Source organism: Otolemur garnettii, unplaced genomic scaffold, assembly GCF_000181295.1.
Source record: "Otolemur garnettii isolate 467f Iridium unplaced genomic scaffold, OtoGar3 scaffold00046, whole genome shotgun sequence".
In the NCBI taxonomy this organism is placed as follows: domain Eukaryota; kingdom Metazoa; phylum Chordata; class Mammalia; order Primates; family Galagidae; genus Otolemur; species Otolemur garnettii.
The window spans coordinates 33,182-39,335 of NW_003852441.1; the positions used below are offsets into that span (position 1 = coordinate 33,182).

The following is a 6,154-nucleotide window of genomic DNA, read 5'->3' on the forward strand; positions in this document are numbered from 1 at the left end:
TTTTCTCAGATGCACTTTCTTTTTTTTTTTTGACTGAGTCTCACATCGTCACCCTTGGTAGAATGCCCCAGAATCATAGCTCACAGCAACTTCAAACTCTTGGACTCAAGTGATTCTCTTGCTTAAGCCCTCAAGTAGCTTGGACTATAGGTGCCCGCCCAAACACCTCCTACTTTTAGAGACAAGGTCTCACTCTGACTGAAGATGGTCTCAAACCTGTGAACTTGGACAATCCACCCTCCTTGGCCTCTCAAGTGCTAGTATTACAGGCGTGATCCACCGCGCCTGGCCCCAGATCCACTTTCTTTATCTGTTGGAATGAATGTGTGGGATTTTTGCCTCTGATTCTGTGAGTGGAATGTATCATTTTTATTGATTTACATCTTTGCAGGTCTGGTATGACTCCTACTTGCTCATGTGAAATGATCTCTTTAACCTGCTGTTCGAGTTGACTTGGTAGTGTTGTGTTAAGATTTTTGCACAGAACTTCAGTGGGGAAATTGGCTTGTAGTTTTCTTTTGTTGCACTCTCCTTGTTTTGGTTTTGGTTTTCTGGCCTCAAAGAATCAGTTTGAAGAAATTTGCTTCTCTTCAGTTTTTAAAAATAGTTCGAGAAGAATTGGCTAGTACTTGTTTTTATAGTTTTTCTTTGGTAGACTCCAGCGGCGAAGTCATTACATCTTTTAGATTGGGGTAGTGCCCAATTTCATTTCCATTGGATATATTTGCTGTATGGGGATTGTTGGATCATGTGGTAGTTCTATTATTTTTTTTAAGGAACCTCCACACCATTTTTCAGGATGGCTTTAGTGCTTTGCAATGTCACCCACAATGTGAAAGAATGCCTTTCTCCACATCTATACCAGCATTTGCTACTTTTTCTCTTTAAAAAAAATTATTCTACTTGGAATAAGGTGATATTTTATAGTGGTTTTGATTTTCATTATGTTCCTTGTGGTCTCCTAGTCCTGGGACACAGCCTGTGCCACAGTCTGCTGGGCTCTCTCTATCACTGTTACCCTGGATTCTCCACCCACCACCCTGGGAGACCTGGGAGAGCAGCTGAGAGCTCTGCAATTGCTGTCCTCATTGCTCCCACCCTGTACCTCAGGATCTTTCTCCAAAAAAATGAGCACGTGCCTGTGGGTGGCTGACAGGGAGGTCCAAGGGGGAAGTGCCTGACTCCTTCCTCAGTTCCTGGCCAGCTGCCGCCTCCCTCTTGGAAGATGGCTGTCCAGCCTGCCCAAGAACCCCAGCAAGAAGGAGGTCCCCACCATACTCTTCAGAAAGGAGAAAAATCTGTTGAACTGTGAGAGTTGGCATGACAGCAGGCCTGCCACCAGTAGAAGGAGGAGGACTTCCCCCAGTATGCCATGCTTACCATTGCCTGCCAGGCCCTGGAGCTCTTCAGGGTGGGAGAGTATCTCAGGTTCTGGGTGCCCACCAGGTACCTACTTTTCCCTTTCTGGTAAATTGTTCCCAAGGCCTGACCCGGCTGGCTTCTCATCTGGGCTGCCTACTGGGTCCTGGACCTCCTTCATGGTGGGCTGCACCTCAATATGCTCCCTGGGTGCATGGGAGGACCCTTAGGAGATGCCTTCATTCACTGAATGTCCCCTGAACAGGTGGAGCACTGTGGACCTCTCAGCAGGAGCAGCTGCTTGGTAAAACACTGAAGGAGGGAAAGGGTTACATGGCCCAGCAGTAAGCATGCCCAGTTGTAGGGGGACGTGGTGTCCAGGCTCTTGAGAACCTTGTCCCATCCAGGCAGGGTCCCTAAAAAGTCAACCATTTTCGAGATTGGCTGCTGGTGACGGGTGGCCGTGCTGGGGACGGGTGGGCTTCTGGGGTAGGAAGGGAGGTCTGCTAGGCCGGCGGGTCACCCCAGTGCTCTGTGGGATACTGGAAGTCTCTAGGCGTCGCTCCCGATTCCCAGACCTCCTCTGGCCCACACTCATAGAAACAGACACACACACCCTGCCTCCCCTCTTCCCTCTCTGTCTCTTCCCTGCCCCCCTCGCGATAAGAATACCCAGCGGCTGGAGAGTAGATGAAGATGGCGGACACCAAGCAGAAGCGAACGAGCAGCTGAAGCGCTGGATTGGCTCCGAGACGGACCTGGAGCCTCTGGTAGTGAAGCGTCAGAAGATCAAGATGAAGTTCATTGATGGTGCTATCTTCCTGGCTGCTTGCTCCAGCGGCGACACAGATGGGGTCCTCAAGCTGCTGCACCGTGGTCCTGACATCAATTACGCCAATGTGGATGGACTTACGGCCCTGTACCAGGTTTGCATTGATGATAATGTTGATATGGTGAAGTTTCTGGTGGAAAATGGAGCAGATATTAATCAACCTGATAATGAAGGCTGGATACCACTACATGCAGCTGTTTCCTGTGGGTATGTCGATATTGCAGAATTTTTAATTGGTCAGGGAGCACATGTTAGAGCTGTCAACAGTGAAGGAGACACACCTTTAGATATGGCGGAGGAGGAAGCAATGTCAGCAAAGTGTTGATATAGAAGCAGCTCAAATGGAAGAAGAACAGGTAATGCTGAGAGATGCAAGGCAGTGGCTGAACAATGGTCACATCAGTGATGTCCAGCATGCAAAGTCTGGAGGGACAGCTCTTCATGTTGCAGCTGCTAAAGGCTACACAGAAGTTTTAAAACTTTTAATACAGGCAGGCGATGATGTTCATATTAAAGACTATGATGGCTGGACACCTCTTAATGCTGCAGCTCATTGGGGTAAAGAAGAAGGATCTCGCATTTCAGTGGACAATCTGTGTGATATGGAGATGGTCAACAAAGTGGGCCAAACAGCCTTTGATGTAGCAAATGAAGACATTTTAGGATATTTAGGAGAGCTGCAAAAGAAACAAAGTCTGCTCCATAGTGAAAAGCGGGATAAGAAATCTCCACTAATTGAATCAACAGCAAATATGGACAATAATCAGTCACAGAAGACCTTTAAAAACGGCGCCTATAGCTCAACTGGCTAAGGCGCCAGCCACGTACACCTAAGGTGGCGGGTTCGAATCCCCAGCCCGGACCCGCCAAACAACAATGACGGCTGCAACCAAAAAATAGCCAGGCGTTGTGGCGGGCGCCTGTGGTCCCAGCTACTTGGGAGGCGGAGGCAGGAGACTCGCTTGAGCCCAGGAGTTGGAGGTTGCTGTGAGCTGTAATGCCACGGCACTCTACCCAGGGGGACAGCTTGAGGCTCTGTCTCAAAAAAAAAACAAACAAAGAGACATTGATTATTGATCCAGGGAAAATGCATAATGTATTGATTCTCTGGAACAAGAAAAGGTAGATGAAGAAGAAAAAGGAAAGAAAGATGAATCTAGCTACTCTAGTGAAGAAGATGAGGAAGACGACTCAGAATCGGAAGCTGAGACAGATAAGACAAAACCTGTAGCATCTGTAACTAATGCCAACACTTCTAGTACACAAACAGCTCCTGTAGCTGTTACAATACCTACTGTGTCATCAGGTCAGGCCATAGCTACATCACCTATTAAAAAGTTTCTAACCTCAACTACAAAAATTTCTCCCAAAGAAGAAGAGAGAAAAGATGAGTCTCCTGCATCTTGGAGGTTAGGACTAGGAAAGACCAGCAATTATGGTGCCCTTGCTGAGATCACAGCATCTAAAGAAGCTCAAAAAGAAAAAGACACTGCGGGTGTGACGTGCTCAGCTTCCAGTCTTAGGCTTTCTTCCTCTTTGGATAATAAAGAAAAGGAGAAAGATAGTAAAGGAACTAGGCTTGCCTATGTTGCACCTACGATAACAAGACGACTAGACAGTACCTCTGACATTGAAGAGAAGAAAAACAGAGACTCTTCAAGTTTGTAACCAAGTAGTTTTTATACAAGAAGAAAATGGGAGGATGATCTTAAAAAAAAAAATTCAATTAATGAATGATCAGCATACCATAAAAGTTGCTCCTTTGGTAGAAGACCAGATGATTTGATTAGTTCTAGTGTTCCAAGCACCACATCAACATCAACAGTTACCTCTGCAGGTGGGCTTCAGAAAAGCCTGCTTTCCAGCACAAGCACTACTACAAAGATTACGACAGGTTCTTCCTCAGCAGGCACACAAAGCAGTACCTCAAATCATTTGTGGGCTGAGGATAGTACTGAACAAGAAATGGACAGTGGTCCTACGGCAGTGACCATTCCTGTTGCTCCAACTGTTGTAAATGCTGCAGCTTCTACCACAACCCTGACCACAACTACTGCTGGCACTGTCTTCTCCACATCAGAGGTCAGGGAAAGAGACAGATCATACCTCACTCCTGTTAGGGATGAAGAATCTGAATCCCAAAGAAAAGCAAGATCTAGACAAGCAAGACAGTCTAGAAGGTCAACCCAGAGGGTGACATTGACTGATCTTCAAGAAGCTGAAAAAACAATAGGAAGAAGTCATACTGCCTGAACCAGAGAACAAGAAAATGAAGAAAAAGAAAAACAGGATAAAGAGAAGCAAGAAGAGAAGAAGAAATCAGAAACAGCTAGAGAAGATGAATATAAACAAAAGTATTCTAGAACATATGATGAGACTTATCAGCGTTATAGGCCAGAATCAACTTCAAGTTCAACCACTTCATCTTCCTCACTTTCTACTATGAGCAGTCCACTCTATGCTTCAAGTCAACTAAACAGGCCAAACAGTCTTGTAGGTATAACTTCTGCTTACTCCAGAGGATTAGCAAAGAAAATGAAAGAGAGGGAGAAAAAAAAGAAGAGGAAAAAGAAGGAGAAGATAAAGCACAACCTAAATCAATCAGAGAACGACGGCAACCAAGAGAGAAAAGAAGATCTACAGGAGTTTCATTCTGGACACAAGATAGCGATGAAAATGAACAAGAACAAAGATCAGATACAGATGAGGGATCTAATAAGAAAGAAACTCAGGTGGATTCTATTTCTAGATATGAAACCACTTCCACAACAGCTAGTGATCAGTATGATTCCTTGCTGGGTCTCTGTGGATCATACAGTTACTTAGAAGAAAGAAAACCTTACAGTAGCAGGCTAGAGAAGGACAACTCAACATACTTTAAAAAGCTTTATGAACAAATTCTAGCTGAAAGGGAAAAGCTGAAGGCACAGCTACATGATACAAATATGGAACTAACGGATCTTAAATTGCAATTGGGGCTCAGCGCCTGTGGCTCAAGCGGCTAAGGCGCCAGCCACATACACCTAAGGTGGCGGGTTCGAATCCCCAGCCCGGGCCCGCCAAACAACAATAATGGCTGCAACCAAAAAATGGTCAGGCATTGTGGCCAGCGCCTGTGGTCCCAGCTACTTGGGAGGCTGAGGCAGGAGACTCGCTTGAGCCCAGGAGTTGGAGGTTGCTGTGAGCGTGATGCCACGGCACTCTACCGAGGGGGATAGCTTGAGGCTCCGTCTCAAAAAAAAAAAAAAATTGCAATTGGAAAAGGCCACCCAGAGACAAGAAGGATTTGCTGATAGGTCACTATTGGAAATGGAAAAAAGGAAATGAAGAGCTCTAGAAAAAAGAATATCTGAAATGGAAGAAGAGTTCAAAATGTTACCAGACCTAAAAGCAGACAACCAGAGGCTAAAGGATGAAAATGGGCCTTGATCAGAGTTATAAGCAAACTTGCCAAATAAAAAAAAAAAAAGCAGCAAGTAACAGAATTGCACATTCATAGTGACCCAGTGGACCATGATTGGCAGTCACCAGAAGCCTGGGAAGAATTCTTGGAGACTGTCATTTTTGGATATCCTGCCAAATGCCCTCTTATATAGAATTTTTGTTTCACTTTGTTTAATTTTCTCAGTTTTTTTTTTAATCAAGACCATTGTTTCATGTTAATGCAGCTGCTGAGATTTTTTTTTAATGACTGAGAAAAGTTTACAGCTTCAGCATATAAGAAAAGTGTTCAAGACCAGATATGCCTCTGACATTTAACCAGTAAGCCTTAGTTGTACATAAATACTTTTGTGTCAACAAAAACTTTGAGCTCTCACAGAAGACAGTTATTCAACTTTTTTTGATGTGCCACAGTTTCCAATTTTTTGATATTTAATTTTCTTGGCTTTATGTCTAAGTTTGGGTTTGTATTTTTTCCTTCTAACTCTTCATGTGGCAGAATCTTGTATATTTCCACAGCAT

The 6,154-nt window shown here is 44.7% G+C and overlaps 1 pseudogene; it reads left to right on the forward strand.

The window, feature by feature from the left end:
- Positions 1-2,049: 2,049 nt before the first annotated feature.
- Positions 2,050-5,740, forward strand: LOC100953357 (annotated as a pseudogene).
- The last annotated feature ends 414 nt before the right edge of the window (positions 5,741-6,154 follow it).